Source organism: Hipposideros armiger, unplaced genomic scaffold, assembly GCF_001890085.2.
Source record: "Hipposideros armiger isolate ML-2016 unplaced genomic scaffold, ASM189008v1 scaffold_599, whole genome shotgun sequence".
NCBI lineage: Eukaryota > Metazoa > Chordata > Mammalia > Chiroptera > Hipposideridae > Hipposideros > Hipposideros armiger.
The window spans coordinates 143778-160879 of NW_017731949.1; the positions used below are offsets into that span (position 1 = coordinate 143778).

General features: G+C 40.9%; 1 long non-coding RNA gene and 1 pseudogene across 1 annotated transcript in view; one reads left to right on the forward strand and one right to left on the reverse strand.

The window, feature by feature from the left end:
• The window catches only part of LOC109371907 (zinc finger protein 585A-like), a 37615-nt pseudogene extending 28731 nt beyond the window's left edge, over positions 1-8884 (forward strand).
• Positions 8885-8948: 64 nt separating this feature from the next.
• The window catches only part of LOC109371909 (uncharacterized), a 50082-nt gene continuing 41928 nt past the window's right edge, over positions 8949-17102 (reverse strand). The window contains exon 3 of the long non-coding RNA XR_002121955.1: positions 8949-10212. This is a non-coding gene — a long non-coding RNA (uncharacterized LOC109371909). The remainder of the gene's footprint in view (positions 10213-17102) is intronic.

Here is a 17102-nt window from a genome sequence, read left to right on the forward strand (position 1 = left end):
CCTACCACAAGGCTTTGGAGACAGACCTCATCCTTTTGGCCAGGCTCTAAGTGGAGATTTTAGGAACCTTTTCCTTCCCAGAAGTACTATCCTCCAGTATGTTGATAACCTCCTTATTTGTAGCATGGAGAAGGAAAGTTCAGGTCAGCATACAATATCAACTTTAAATTTTTTAACAGAATGGGGATACGGAGTATGTGCCTCAAAGGCTCAGATTTCCCAGCACCAAGTAATTTACTCAGGATTTATTCTTTCACCTGGGCATGACAGGTTAGCAATGAGAGGAAGGAACTCATCGCCTCCCTAGAGCCCCCAACCAACAAGAGGCAGCTACTAACTTTCTTAGGCATGGCTGGCTACTGCCGCATCTGGATTCCTCAGTTCGGGTCGTAGCAAAGCCTCTTTATGAGGCCCTTAAGGGTCTGGAGCAAGAGCCCTTAGACTGGAATGCAGAGCTCAAGTGCACCTTCTGTGCCCTTCAGAAGATTCTAACTGCAGTTCCTGCCTTAGCTCTCCCAGATGTGTCCAAGCCCTTGTCAGTCTGTATCTCCGAGAGGAGGGGAATTGCCCTAGGGCTCCTTGTCCAGAACCTAGGCTCAGATTCCAGGCTTGCTGCTTCTCTCTTTAAGATCTTAGACCCAGGAGCAAAAGACTGGCCCTTCTGCCTCAGAGTTCTTGTGGCTTTAGCCTCACTATTAAAGCAGGCTCAGAAGTTCACCTTTAGTCAACCTTTAACTAATTTTACCCCCCACCAGGCCATAGATGTCCTTAATTTCCAAGACATTACACTGGCTGTAAAACAACAGGCTTGCCCAATACCAAACCTTGTTTTTAGACTCTCCAGACTTAACCATCAAGCCCTGCAATACCTTAAACCCCTCTACCTTATTGCCATATCCCGCCTCCCCAACCCAACATGATTGCCTCGAAATTCTAAACTTTTCCCACTCTCCTCTGGAGGATTTAGAAGATGCTGACTTTCCAGACTCTGAAGAAATCTCGTTCACAGATGGGAGTTGCTTGATGTCCCAAAGGCATGCTGTTGTATCTTCCACCACTGTAATAGAATAGAGATGGGGGTTCACCCACCCATACTTCGACTCAGAAGGCCGAATTAATACCCTTAACCAGAGCCTTGCTTCTAGCTAAAGACCTAAGAGTCATCATTTATACTGACTCAAAGTATGCCCATCATGTCCTACATGCTCATGCCGCCTTCTGGCAAGATAGGGACTTTCTAAGCACTCAGAGCAGCCCCATGAAGCACAGAAAAGAGATTTTATAGTTATTGAGACAATCCAGGGCCCTACTAAAGTTTCTGTCATCCACTGTCAGGGCCACCAATCAGGGACAGATGAAATATCTCAGGAAATAATTTTACTAAACCTATGGCTAAGTCAGCTGCTCTTAGTAGGAAGGGTTATAATTTCAGAACAGTGGACCTGGGCCCTCTTCCAGACAGCCCTCAACCGCATTCCTTAGAGTTCCCTCACAAGCTCTGTTCTTCTTTACCCATAAACCTACTTTCCAACCTGTCTATACCCCTAAGGAAAAAACGAAAGGCAGCAGGGAAGTGGGTACTCGCCTAAACCTCACAGATGGCTCACAGACCCCAAGGAAAACTCCTCATTCAATGATTTTCTTAATGGAAGCTTCTCTACAATTTACATCATTCTACTCATGTAGGTGCTAAGGCCTTACTTGGGATGCTTAAGAACCATTTTGTAGGGCAGAATATCATCAGACCTCCAAAATTTCTTTTTTATTTTATTTATTTTTACTTTTTATTGTGAAATAAACAGTTTTTAAAAATTAGTTTCAGGTGTACAACACAGTGTAATAGTTACACTTTTTACCCATCAAAGTGACAACCCCCTCCCCCAGTCCACCACCCCACTTCTTCCCCCCATATCATACATATCTATTACAATTCCCTTGGCTCCACTCCCACACTATACTCCACGTCCCATGACCATATATATATATATATATGTTCACTTATAGTTGACATACAATATTATACAACATCAGCTTCAGGTGTACAGTGCAGTGATCAAGCCTCTACCCCATCCATGAAGCGGTCTCCCTAACAAGACATGTGACCATCTGACACCCTACAAAATATTTACAACATTATTAATTATATTCCTTGAACTGTTTTTCATATCCCTGTGGTAATATTGTAGTTACCTATTTATACTGTCTAATCCCTTCTTTTTCTCCCTCATCCCCACCCCCCTCCCAACTAGCAACCATCAGTTGTTCCTCTATATCTCTGAGACTATTTCTGTTTACTTTGCTTGTTCATTCAGTTTTTTAGATTCCACATATAAGTGAGATCATATGGTATTTGTCTTTTTCCGACTGACTTATTTCACTTAACATAATACTCTCTAGGTCCATCCATATCGTTGCAAATGGTACGATTTCATTCTTTATAGTGGAGTAATACTCCATTGTATAAATGTACCACAGTTTCTTAATCCAGTCATCTACTGATGGGCATTTCAGTTGTTTCCAAGTCTTGGCTATTGTAAATAACACTGCAATGAACATAGAGGTGCATATATTTTTTCGAATTAGCATCTTGGGTTTCTCTGGATAAATACCCAAGAGTGGAATTGCTGGGTCATACGGTAGTTCCATTTACACTTTTTTGAGATACCTCCATACTGATTTTCATAATGGCTGCACCAATCTGCAGTCCCACCAACAGTGCACCAGGGTTCCCCTTTCTCCACAACCTCGCCAGCACTTGTTGTTTGTTGATTTATTGATGATAGCCATTCTGACTGGAGTGAGGTGGTATCTCATTGTGGTTTTTATTTGCGAGAGCACATGCTCTTAACAACCAGGTTTCAGGTTCAATTCCCACACAGGATGGTGGGGCTGTGCCTCTCTGCAACTAAGATTAAATACGGCACCTGGAGCTGAGCAGCCGCAAGCAGCTGGCGGGTGGCTGCATGGCTCAGTGTGCAACAAGGTTGCTGGTTCAACTCCCTCATGAGATAGTGGACTACACGCTTCACCCCACCCCATCTTTTGTGGTTTTTTTTGTCTCTATTTCATTTATTTCTGCTCTGGTCTTTATTATTTCCTTCTTTGTACTCCCTTTGGGCTTGTTTTGCTGTTCTTTCTCCAGTTAGTTAGGTGTAAAGTTAGTCTGTTGATATGAGATTGTTTCTTTAGATAGGCCTGCATTGCTATGAATTTTCCTCTTAGGACTGCTTTCGCTGCATCCTATAGATTTTGGGTTGTTGTGTTTTTATTTTAATTTGTCTTGAGATAGCTTTTTATTTATTCCTTCATCTCAGTTTTGACCCAGTCGCTATTTAGTAGCGTATTATTCAGCCTCCATGTATTTGTGTGCTTTCCGGGTTTCTTCTTATAATTGATTTCTAGTTACATAACATTGTGGTCAGAGAAGATGCTTGATATGATTGCAATCTTCTTAAATTTATTGAGACTTGTTTTGTGACCTAACATGTGGTTTATCTTGGAAAATGCTCCATGTGCACTTGAGAAGAATGTATATGCTGTTGCTTTGGGGTGAAATGCTCTAAAAATATCAATTAAATCCAGCTGGTCTAAAGTGTCATTTAAGGCCACTGTTTCCGTGTTGGTTTTCTGTCTGGAGGATCTGTCCATTGGTGACAACAGGGTGTTGAAGTCCCCAACTACAATAGTGTTACTGTTGATCTCTGTCTTTATGTCTGTCAAAATCTGTTTTATACATTTAGGAGCTCCTATGTTGGATGCATAGATGTTTACCAGGGTTATGTCCTCTTATTGAATAGATCCTTTTATTATTATGTAGTGTCCTTCTTTGTCTTTTATTGTAGTCTTCATTTTAAACTCTACCTTGTGTGAAATAAGTATTGCTACTCCAACTTTTTTCTCATTTCCATTTCCATGAAATATCTTATTCCAATCCTTTACTTTCAGTTCGTGTGTGTGTTTTGATCTGAGATGAGTCTCTTGTAAACAGCATATGCATGGGTCCTGTTTTCTTATCCACTCATCTACTCTATGACTTTTGATTGGAGCATTTAGCCCATTCACATTTCAAGTGATTATTGATCGGTGCATATTTATTGCCATTTTGTTATTTGTATTTCTGATCTTCCTGGGTTAGCTTGTTTTCCCCTTTCTTCTGTTTAAAAAAGCCCTGTTAACATTTCCTGCAATGCTGGCTTGGTGGTAATGAATTCCTTAAGCTTATTCTTTTCTGAGAAGCTCTTTATCTCCTTCAATTTTAAGTGATAGCCATGCTGGGTAGAGCAATCTTGGTTGTAGGCTTTTATTTTGCGTCACTTTGAATATTTCCTGCCACTCCCTTCTGACCAGCAGAGTTTGTGTAGAAAAGTCAGTTAAAATGACAAAGGTTTAAGTCAAAGACAGAATCCTAAAAGCAGCAAGAGAAAGACATCAGGTTACATAGAAAGGAAATCCTATAAGACTAACAGCTATGATATGTCTTGGTGTGGACCTGTTTGGGTTCAGCTTGTTTGGAACTCTCTGCATTTCCTGGGCTTGTATGTTGATTTCCTTGACCAGGGTAGGGAAGTTTTCAGTCATTATTTCTTCAAATACGTTCTCGATCCCTTGCTTCTTCTTTTCTCCTTCTGGTATTCCTATGATGCGAATGTTGTTGCGTTTGATGTTGTCCCACAGGTCTCTTAAACTATTTTCAGTTTTTTATTATTTTTTCTTTTTGTTTTTCCAACTGGGTGATTTCTGCTATTTTGTCTTCAAAATTACTGATCTGATACTGCTTCATCTAATCTACTGGTGATTCCTTCGAGTGTGTTTTTCATTTCAGTTATTGTATTCTTTAGTTCTAACTGGTTGTTTTTTATGATTTCTCTATCCTTCATTATGTCCTCACTAAGTTCCTTAAACATTCTTATCATCAGTGTTTTAAATTCTGTCTCTGAAAGGTTGGATACCTCTATTTCATTTAGTTCCATTTCTAGAGATTTTTTCTGATCTTTTACTTGGGACATGTTTCTTTGTTTCTTCCTTTGTCGGTCACTCTGTGATTGCTTCAATGTATTACATAGATCACCTATGCCTCTCAATCGTGGGGGATATTTTGTGTGAAACTTGTGAGTGCCAAATCTTTTAATTTTTTTTATGTTTTATTTTTTAGAAATTTATTGGGGAATTGGGGGAGGGGAACAGCATTGGGGAATTGGGGAAGGGGATCAGACAAGTGCTGTGTTTTTGTTCTTCAGTCTATTTGTGGAGGACGTCACTTCACTGGCCCATGTTGGGATTATCATTGCGCTCTGCCTGGGTGAAGCAGTTGCTCATTGGCCATTGGACGGCCGCTCATGGTGGCTCATGGCAGCTCATGAAACCTCATGCCAGCTGCTGGGCAGCCCCACTGCAGCCTACGCCGTTGCCGACAACTCATGGCAACCCAGCTCCAGGTCGAACCATTGTTCACCATCTCCACTGTAGAGGGTGCAGCGTCACTGGCCCTCATATGGCATCTGAGCTGGGGCCCTGCTGCTCACAGCTGGCGTCCCAATCCAACTTTTTACCAACTTGCCACTCGGCTGACCTACAATATTTTTTAATGATAGCTAAACATAAAGGATATTTCCAAAGTTTATGAGACTAGGTAGAGAAATGTGATCCCTAAGGTTCTCACAATTGGTAGAAACCAGGTATGTTAAAAAGTATATAGAAAGCAGACTTAAATATGGGACATGGTTAAAACTGGTTTTAAGAACATGAGTGAGCATTGTAAAAAGCAGATACTTAGGATTTTCTGGTTAAAAATGATTTAGTCTCAAACAACAGTAATAAAAACCAAAGTACCAGAGCCAAAATAGAGCAATGAATCCTATCCAGGTGGAAAGATGGCTTTTTCTCCAGGAACTTTTACACTTCCTCTTGGGCTATTGTGTTCCAAAGAATGATAACCAGAGAATCAGAGCTTGGGTTTGATGACTGTTTCTTTAAATTTCTGAAAATTTGGCCTATATGAGGAAATTTGTTTCATTATAAACTAATTTTGGTATTGATATGTAGAATGAAAAAGGAGAACCTCCAAATGGAAGCATACAGACTGAGGAGTATTTTTACATTTTAATATTCATTTGATAGTTTAGGACCCAGATCCTGGTAATCTCCGTAACCCAAACCCTTTGTCTGCTGGAACCCCTCAAAACACAGAACCATTTTGTTGTTGTTGGTGGTGGTGTTGAGTTCATACCATTCTCTGATTTTTTTTTTCTATCCCGGTGATCCAACTTTGTGAAAACCCTTATGTTCCCAATTAATCGTTTAGCTCTTTTATGCCCAAGTTTAAAAATTATATTTTAAAATGCCAAAATACATATGCTATTCACCTCGAAGTTCTTTTTCCTTTTTTCTCTTACAGCCTGCCTCCTGCCTCCCAAGGAAAGAGAATATAGTTAATATATACTTGAAATTACCACAATGTTGGAAGACTTAGCATGAAATAAAAATGTGAAACATATAGTAGGCCAAATGTCTATGACTTTTGACATTAAAAATATGTTAAATTTCATAAGGAATTTTTTAACTTTCTCATTTTTAGAAGACTGCCGACATGATCTTTTAGAGACGAGCCAGGAAAATGAAGACAAGTATTTATGTCAAGTTTCACTTACCACCAACAAACCATTGACTACAGAGCAAGAGAAAGTTTCAGGAAAACCATTTAATCTGGGCACAGACATTGTTTCTTCAAGAAAAAAATCCTCTACATGCGACACTGAGAGGTCTTTATACTTGGATCTCTACCTATTGGCTCCTCATAATGACTCAGAATTAATTTAATGTATCTCATTCCAATACTAGAAATGAGAGAACAGATACCGGAGACAAGTTTTTTTTATTACAATTAGTATGTGCAAACTTTTAGTTGTGTGGAGGAACTTACTTTGGGGCAGTCCTTTGAATGTAATAAACATGGTAATGCTTTGCATGATAAGGCTGCCTTCATTAAACGGAACAGTGCTTACACAAATTAGAGATCTTTTTTTAACTTTAGAGGAATCATAAAGTTAGAGGAAACCTACATGATGAATCAGCCCTTGTTGTCTCTGAAAGTATTCACACAGAGAACAGTCACTGTGCATTTTTTGAAATTAAATGTGATAAAAATGGGAACAGTTTTAGGAAGGTCGCTCAACTTCAGAGAACTGATACAAGAGGGAAAACTTTGGTCAAAAAGCACATTTCAGAGAATATCAAAGAACTCACACCGGAAGGCAATCCTTGAGTGTGGGAAAAACTTCAGCTACAATTCATCCCATAATATACAACAGAGAACTCACACAATAGATCAATCTTGTGATAATAAGACACGCAAGGAAAGCTTCAGTTCTCAGTCACTCTTTCATATACAGCAGAGAACTCTCGGGAGGGAACAATAGTATGAGTTTAAAGGATGTCAAAAATCCTTCTGTAGGAGTTCATCCCTCATTTTACATCGAAGAACTCACACAGGTAAGAAAATTTATGAATGTAATGAATGTGGGACAGCTTTTTCCTGGAAATTGTCCCTAGTTGTACATCAGAGAACTCACACGAGAGAGAAACCTATCAATGTAATGAATGTGGTAAAAGTTATATGCAGAAATCAAGCCTTGGAAAACATCAGGGAACTGACACAGGGGAGAAATCCTATGAATGTAGTGAATGTGGGAAAACTTACACTGAGAAGTCAAGCCTTGACGTACATCAGAGAACTCACACGGGGAAAACCGTATGAATGTAATGAGTGTGGAAAAGCTTTCACCTCCATGTCACACCTCAGAGTACATCAGAGAAATCACATGGGAAAAACCGTATGAATGTACTGAATGTGAGAAAACTTGCAGGCGGAAATCAGGCCTTGAAGTACATCAGAGAACTCACACGGGGAAAACCTTATGAATGTAATGAATGTGGGAAAACTTTCACCTGAATGTCACACCTAAGAAGACATCAGAGAATTCACACAGGGGAGAAATCCACGAATGTAATGAATATGGCAGAGCTTTCATCTCCTTATTACACCTCAGAGGATATCAGAGAATTCACAGTGGTTTGAAATCCTGTCAATGTAATGAATATGGGAAGACTTTCTGCTGGAAATCAGACCTGAATGTACATTGGAGAACTCACACAGGAGAAGAGGCCCTATGAATGTGTGGAATGTGGGACATCTTATGCATACAAACCACTACTTAGACTATATCAGAAGACTCACACTGGTGAGAAAAGCTATAAATGTAATCAATGTGGTAAAACTTTCAGCCAGAAGTCACATCTTGGAAAACATCAGAGAACTCATACACGGGAGAAACCCTATCAATGTATTGAATGTGGTAAAACTTTCAGCCATAAGACAGATCTTTGAAAACATCAGAGAACTCACACAGGGGAGAAAAATGACCAATGTAATGAATGTGAAAAGGCTTTCAGCCAGAAGACAAATCTTGAAAAACATCAGCAAATGCATTCGGGAGAAACCCTATCAATGTAATGAATGTGGAAAAGATATCAGCTGGAAGACATGCCTTAGAAATCATGAGAGAATTCACACAGGGACGAAACCCTATGAATGTAGTCAGTGTGGAAAAATGTTCAGGCAGAGGTCACACCTTCGAAAACATCAGAGTGCCAACCACAGGAGAGAAACCTTATGAGTCTGGAAGAGTTTCATGTTCATGTGATATCTAATGGAATATGAAAGAATTTACAGAGCGGAAAATGTGAATGTATGAAATTTCATGAAATTTTTCTTTGGAAATCGGTCCTCATAACACATCAGAGAATGCCTGCAGGAAAAAAAATGCTATGAGTATAACTAATGCAGAAAATCTTTTATTTGCAAACTAACTCTCAAAATTGAACTTATGAGACAATTCACACGGGAGTGTAGTGATTTACACACTTTCGGTAATGAGTCTCACCTATGAAAACTTCAGAAAACTCACAAACAAAACATCCTATAAAGGTGGCAATCTGGCAAAGTCATCAGAGAATTGTCTGATTTAAAAAGGTAAAAGCAGGATAAATAACTTTTTCTTGTACTCTGTTACTTTCAGTGGCTGGAGCCCTGCAAACTAAAATACATTAACAGGGGGAAAAGATTTCTTTCATATGAATAGGGAGAGCCTCACATAAATGACATGAAAACTCCAAACTGGTGATCACATCTGGAGGGTATATGACATTTTAACAAAAGGACAGTACATTTGGAATGATGTGAACACACAAGGGAAAAATGTTTAGAGCTAGTACGGATGGTAAGTTGTATGAAAATCAATATACTGGAAACCAATGGGAGAAGAGTGTTATTTCATTAAGATTTGTTTATGCAGATATTAGTTGGTGCCCTCTCCAATGATAAGAGTTGTCTCCTCTTGGGCATACAGGAGAGGGGATGGGGAACACCTTTATGAAGGGAGATTTAGACCCTGCCTTTTGGCAGATGGTGGGGGAAGGGAAAATGTCTTTCTGTGTCTACTGTTTTTCAGTTGCTTTCGGCTCAAAAGCATCCTTTTGACAAAGTGGCATAGTTTAGGGTGGCATATTTTGATCCGCTTTGTCACACCAGGGAGAAACATTTTAAATGTGATAGAGGTAGGGAAGATTTCCACCAGAAATCAAACCTCAAGAGCATCAGAAAACTCACATAAAATAAACATGAATGTAATGTTTATGGAAAACTTTCATCCATACATTAAATCTTGCAGTACATCAGAGAACTCACTAACATGAAAAGATGTGTAAATGTTATGGAACGTGGAATGCTTTCAGCCAGAAATTACACTTTTGAGAACATCAGAGATCTCATGGCAGAAACCATAAAGATGCTGAATGTATGGAAACTTGCAAGTCAGCATCAAGAAAAGATTGCAGAACTCAGACAAGGGGCCAGGAAGCTCCTTACTAAACATAAGAGAACTGTCTTAATCTGCTCAGGCTATTATAACAAAAATACCATAGGTTTCAGTAACAAACATTGATTTCTCTCAGTTCTAGAAAGTGGAAAGTCCAAGATCAAGGTGCTGGCAGATTTTGTGTCCAGTGGGGACCCACTTTCTGGTTGATAGATGGCCATTTTCTTGCTGTGTCCTCACATGGAGAAAGGGGCAGAGGAACGCTTCAGGGTCTCTTTAATAAGGGCTCTGCCCTAATGACTTCATCACCTTCAAAGGCTTCCGCGTCCAAATCCAGCACCTTGGGGATTAGATTTCAACAGATAAATTTGGGAGCAGGCAAATACTCAGTCTGTAGCAAGAACTTAACACTGGAAGGAAACCCTTGAAATGTATATAGACAGTGTTTCAGCCACTAAGGATAAGTTTAGTTATTTGTGGACATCCGAGAATTCTCTGGTGAAAGAAACATTGTGAAGGTAATGAATATAGGAAATATTCTGTATGAACTGAACCGTCAGCAAACTTCCACTGTGGAGAAATACTGTGTAATGAAAACTTTAAACCTTTCTGTCAAAGATTGAATCTCACTGAGTAGAGAATTCACAATGAAGAAAATATAGACTGCGATAAATGTGTGATAACTACAAGAAAAAGCCATCCTTCTCAGTACAGCAGAAAATGCATAGAGCAGTAGAAACTTCATAGTATATCAACCAGATGAAAGAAATCTTACGAAGGTAACAGATTTGGGAAATCCTGCCAGAAATCAATCCACAATTTTATTTAATCTATCTATCTAGCTAGCTAGCTATATGGTTGTCAGAAAAGTCATGACATATTTTTTGTATGTTTTTCATTGCAAAACTGCATCATGACTTTTCCGAAAATCATATATATATATATATATATATATATATATATATATATATATATATATATGAAAAATCTAATAAATGGAGCCCCCTATCCCGTATACTGCATGTTCACCAGTAACCATTTCCTGTTGTCCTTAGGCCCACAGCTCTTCTAAATTTTCAAACCACTCTCATCTGAATGTGGCATTGTATCACCAACTTTTAGATAGTAGAATATGACTGTCAGTGGTAAAAGAAGCCCCATGAAGACATTTTCATCCGATATATTGTCTGCTGTTCCTTTTACCTACAATGACGATGGAAGGGTCGGGGTTCATGAATTACTGTGTGGAACTGTTCCCTCCCCTGACAGTGTGACTTTTGCAAGGAAGAAAAAACTTGTTTTCTGCTGAACTGTTATAGGTTTGGATCTACCTGTTACTGACCTGTCTTAGACATCCCTCAGCTATGACTGTGACCTCGGTGAAAAGTGACAAGTGGGTATGTATCAGAAAAGTGACATGGAGAGAATTCCTGACAACAAACATCCTGAATGATTAGTAGGTATTAACCATAGCTCTTCCTTATTATTAATCATGTAAATAACAGGATTTGTTTCATGTTTTCTTATTACATTTAGATTATATACCCTTTGTAGCAATACAAATAAGTGTTGAGGAGTTATCAGTACATCAGACCAGGACGAACATGCTGTTAATAGGTCTCCTGAATGGCGATATTAAATTGGATTATTTGGTAAATGTGGTATCTTCCATGTTTCTTCACAAAAAAGTCATTAAGTGTCTTGAGATACATTCATGCTATACCTATGTCTTTGTAATTCTCAAGGTTTCACAAATTTTAGCATTTATTTCTGATTATTGCCCAAATCAATTTTTACCATAGTTGCAAAATGATGGTATTTCCCCCATTATTTTTCTTGTCCTCATCATGGTATGCAACAGGTTTCCTTTTTACAGTATTTTAGATTTTTGCTTGTATAGACTCTGATTCTTGCTTCATGCAATCTGTTATAATCCTTAAGTAGTGTTCTTGTTTCATTTTGTTTTGATAGTCAAATGATCTGAGATAAAGTCAGCTGAACTTTATTCAGATTGGCTCCGTTGTCCAATATTAATGTTTCTGATATCTTTTTGCTTTTACCAAACCATCCTTTTATTCATTTTGATCATGATAATATTTGATCTTCCTTTGTAATAGCTTACACTAGAAAGCAAGTCCTTTAATCATATTTTTGGGAAAATATTGTGTTTGCTAAAATATTTAGAATATTATGTCCCCTTAAATAAATATTTAAAAATTATGGTTGGAATAGTATTTCATTTCATCCCAGTCAGGTATCCACAAGGTAGAACTGACTTCACCAACTGGCTGAACCCCAGAGGCGGAGGCCTAGTGATATGGGACCCAGGCCTTTCCCGATTTCCCTCTTTGCTGGCACATGTCCAGAGGACACTCCCCAATACCACTTCCTCCTCCACAAGAGAATGTTATCTGAGCCCTAAACATGAATGGTCCTCTCTCCTCCCTGCCTTATGGATCTGTACAGGAGATAATAAGATCCTGAACCTTATCATCTTTTATGATGGGCTTGGTGCCTTGGAGGGCCTCTTTATTTATAGGGTATTGACAAATTTTGGGGAAAGGTTTTGAGGAATCTGTGTGTCTTGATGGGATGTACTATGTGGGTCCTGTCAAAAGCAGTTTGAGATTTCCCAGAAGGTGGGTGTCCCAGGAGGCAGCTAGAGAGACCCCTGTTTGGTAACAGCATCTTTGAGGGGAAGCCAGCTGGACACCTGTGCTGTGGCAGGACCATGCTGAGCAGGGCAGTTCTAATGTAGTGACTCTGGGGTCTGTATCCCAACACTGTGGATTGATGAGAAATGGGAAACTGGGACGTGGGTACCAATGCTTCTCAGGACAAAATAAGCAAAGCAGAAGGAGTTCTTTGACCATAAAACATGCGTATAGGCAAAAACTAAGCCTTGTATCCTGACTGCAGGTGTTAGGGAATCCTTATGAATTCCATTTGTGACGCTGTGCAAGCCCTTGGGATACTGAGCAATTTTCATCAGTGGAAATGAGTTAAATCAGTTAAAGAGTTAAAATGGGTATGAAATCCCATCCTGTCCCTTGGCTCAGAAATTCTGTAGCTTGCTGCTTTGACATGTTTCAATATGTAAACTAAAGTGAAGAGAGGATCCGTGAGAAAATTGCAAATCCTACCTTGTTTATGTAGATGATCAAGAGCCACTCTGTTGTCTAACACATGTCATGCAAGGGAATTTATTGATTTTTCCTTATTGGCCCCTACTTTGGTGGTAGCTCCAGCAATTCCTCTAAGTTTTTTGAGATGTTACTAATCGTGTATTTATGTATTGCAATATGTGCCAATGGAAAAAGTATTCTTTCAAATCTCATATCATTGCTGGGCATTGACTGTGTGCAACCAGTTCCACATTTTGTCCTGTGAAGTCGGTTTAGTGATGATGCCCCATGTTCAGTTTTATTTACAGGCAGAAATTAAAGGAGAAAAGAAAGAATAACATTATAGTGAGTGCTTGGCCTCTCATTATTTGTGAGATAGGAATGAAGTGAAGGAAGGAAAGAACAAAAATGGTCTTGGTTACACAGGCCTAGTCCTGGTCTTGGGTTGAAACCAAAGGCCACCTGAGTCTGGGGCTCGTGCTGCCTGCGCTGCCTAGCCAATAGATCACACAGGAGTTGGATTATAGAATAAGTGTTTATTATCACAGCACAAGTGGTCTGAGAAGTCAGAGGGTTAACAATTCCAAAAACTGCCTTAACATTCTCAGACCGGCTTGGGGTATTTAAGGGAAAACCCTGGTGGTCCTCCAGAGGCTTTGTGAGTTCTGGGGGTCTGCATGGAGCCTTTCCTCCGGCATCATGAGTCACTCATGGAATCATTAACCCAGGTACAATGATGCGAGTAGCCTGGAAAGAATGCTAGACCATAGAGATTGTGATTAGTAATCCTATGGGTATTAATCATAAGTTTCAGGGTAATTTTCTAAAACGGAACTGGTGGGACAGGGGACATTTGGAGTTCAATTTGCAGGGAGATGATCTATTGTTAAGCTATAGGTCAAGGAATGGTGAGGCCCGGGACATGGAGAGGCCTCTACTGTGGGGAGACCAGCCAGGCTCTGCTTCTATTACCCCTGTCTTTCACTCATTTTATTTCTATAAAATTAGCATGTTTGCAAGTATAGGGGACAATGACTGTTCTTAGCTGCTTCCTGCTGAGAGTGGGCATCATCCCTTCCTATGGGCACTAGAATTTCTCGGTAACCTATCATAGCTGGGAGGGCACTGTTTATGGCATATCTAGCAGTCAGAGAGGCTTCTGCACCTAGCTATTATATCAGAAATATTTTACAAAGATATTAGTTTCTTATTTTTCATAGAGGAGCCTGGGAAAGAGGAGAGCCAAAAGGCATTTAATGGGTATCTCAGGTGGGGCACAAGTGGAGAGACAATAATGAGCAGCTCCAGCAGTTCTGTTTGAAGAGGAGCGTAAGGTCTTCCATTAGCTCACAGGAAGAGGAGTGACAGCCTTCCTTCTGGGGGAGTCCTGTGGAGACTTAAATGAAGTAGACCCAGCCACTGACTCTCTGAAGCCCAATAACAGTTGGAGTGCTTGGAAAAGTGCAAAGGGCCCCTTCCATTTAGGAGCTAACTAGTCAGGGACCCTTACCCCTCTGAGCTTCTAATACTACTTGGTCCCCAAGCTTTCTGGGGCTATACTATGTAGAGGGGTCCGCCTGAGGGAGGTGCTGTCCTCCCATAATTCCTCAGTGCCTGCGGAAGCTGTCACCAGTTAACAACATGGGAAATAACAGAATTGAGGTCAGAATCCAAAGTAATGGGCAGCAATTAGAGCCAGGACTTAGAAGTCTCCTGACAACTTCCAGAGTTCTTTTTAAGTCTGATTTCCTCGTTTTACATTTTCTCTAAGGTATAGGGCAATGATAAGGAACAGGCTTGTGTATAAGCCCAAATTTAGGGGCTTTGTTTTTTATTTCTTTCCAAAGATTTTATTGGGGAATTGGAGAAGGGTAACAGCCAGGTTGTTGTCTTTCAATCTTAGTTGCAGAGGGCGCAGCTCGCTCATCTCCAAGTCCAGTCACCATCTGGCCGCCCGTATGCTGCTGGCGGCCGCTCAGCTCGAGGTGCCATGTTCAATCTTAGCTGTAAGCGGGCATAGCTCACCATCCCATGTGGAAGTCGAACCTGCACACTTGTTGTTAGTAGCACATGCTCTCACCAACTGAGCCATCCTGCTGGCTTTTGGCAGCTCAGTGGCAGATCAGCTCAGGCACAGCTCACTGCCCCATTGCACTACTTTTTTTTTAATTGGGCAATTGGGAGAGAGGGACCAGCCAAGTTGTTGTTCTTCAATCTTAGTTGTGGAGGGCACAGTTCGCCATCTGGTTGCCCATCAGCAGCTCGTGACCTCTAAGCTCAACTTGCTGTGTTACAATCTTAGTTGTGGGTGGGTGTAGCCACCATCCCATGCAGCAGTGGAACTGGCATCTTTGTTGTTAAGTGCACATGCAGTATCCACTGAACTACCCAGGTGGCAGCTCAGCTCAAGGTGCCAAGTTCAGTCTTAGTTGCGGGCAGGCATAGCCCACCATCGAATAGGCAATCTTGTTAGGAGCACTTGCTCTCACCAGCTGAGCCATCTGCCACCTGTTGGCAGCTCAGCAAGGAGCAGCATCACTGGCCCATTTGGGAATTGAACCAGCGTTCCTGTTGCTCAGAGCTCATGCTCTTAAGCTAAATCTTTTTTTTAAAGATTTTATTGGGGAATTGTAGAAGGGGAACAGCATTGGGGAATCAAGGAAGAGGAACAGACAAGTTGCTGTTTCCTTGTTCTTCAGTCTAGTTGTGGAGGACATGGCTTTACTGGTTCATGTTGGTATTATCATTGTGCTCGTCCTGGGTGAGGCAGATCGGTCACTGGCCACTGGATGGCCACTGACAGCGGCTCTTGGCAGCTCATTCTGGCTGCCATCCACACACATAGCTTTATGGCAGCCCACTGCAGCAGGGGCTGCAGCCTACACCGTCGCCGGCGACCCACGGCAGCCCAGCTGTAGATGTTGTTCACCATCTTAGCTGTAGAGAGCGCAGCATCACTGGCCCTAATGTGGGATCCGAACCAGGGCCCTGCTGTTCAGAGCTGGCATCCTAAGCCAGCTCTTAACCAACATGCCACTCAGCCGGCCCTCTTAAGCTAAGTCTTAACCAACTGAGCCATTCAGCTGACCCTGCACTACTTTTTTATTTTCTTTTCTTTTTTTAAAGATTTTATTGGGGGATTGGTGGAGAGGAACAGTGTTGGGGAATTGGGAAAGGGACCAGCCAAGTTGTTGTTCTTCAATTTTCGTTGTGAAGGGTGCCAGTCGCCATCTGGCTGCCCATCAGCTCGTGGCCTTTAAGCTCAAGGTGCTGTGTTCAATCTTAGTTGTGTGTGGGCATAGCCACCATCACATGGGGAAGTCGAAGCAGCATTCTTGTTGTTAAGAGCGCATGCTCTATCCACTGACCTATCCAGGCAACAGCTCAGCTCAAAGTGCTGAGTTCAGTCTTAGTTGTAGGTTGGCATAGTAGCCACCATTCCATGCAGGAGTCGAACACAGCAGCCTTATTGTTAAGAGCACAGGCTGTATCCACTCAGCCATCTGGGCAGCAGCTCAGCTCAAGGTGCCGAGTTCAGCCTTAGTTGTGGGTGGGCGTAGCCCACCATTGAACAGGCAATCTTGTTGTTACACCAGCTGAGCCATCCTGCCACCTGTTGGCAGCTCAGCAACAGCTCAGCTTGGTCACAGATTCACTGGACTATGTGGGAATTGAACCAGCGGCCCTGTTGCTGAGAGCGCGCGTGCTCTTAAGCCAACTCTTAACCAACTGAGCCACTCAGCCGACCCCCTGCACTAACTTTCTGATGATTCTATTCTTTTTCTTCCAGTGTGTAATATCCAATTAAAAATCTATCAGTCATAAGACATAATTTATGCCATAAAGTATTTAGCAAAAATATTCTCATAAGATGTAATTTAGTAAAAAGAAGTTCTTATATTGTTATGATCACAACCCTATTTGGTAATAAGACAAGAAGATGCTCATGTTGGGTTTAAATAGGATCATCTCTGGGATATGACCCTTTTATTTTTATTTATTTATTTATTTTAAAGATTTTGATTGGGGAATTGGGAGATGGGAACAGCGCTGGGGAATTTGGGGAAGAGGGACAGACAAGTTGCTGTCCTTTTGTTCTTCAGTC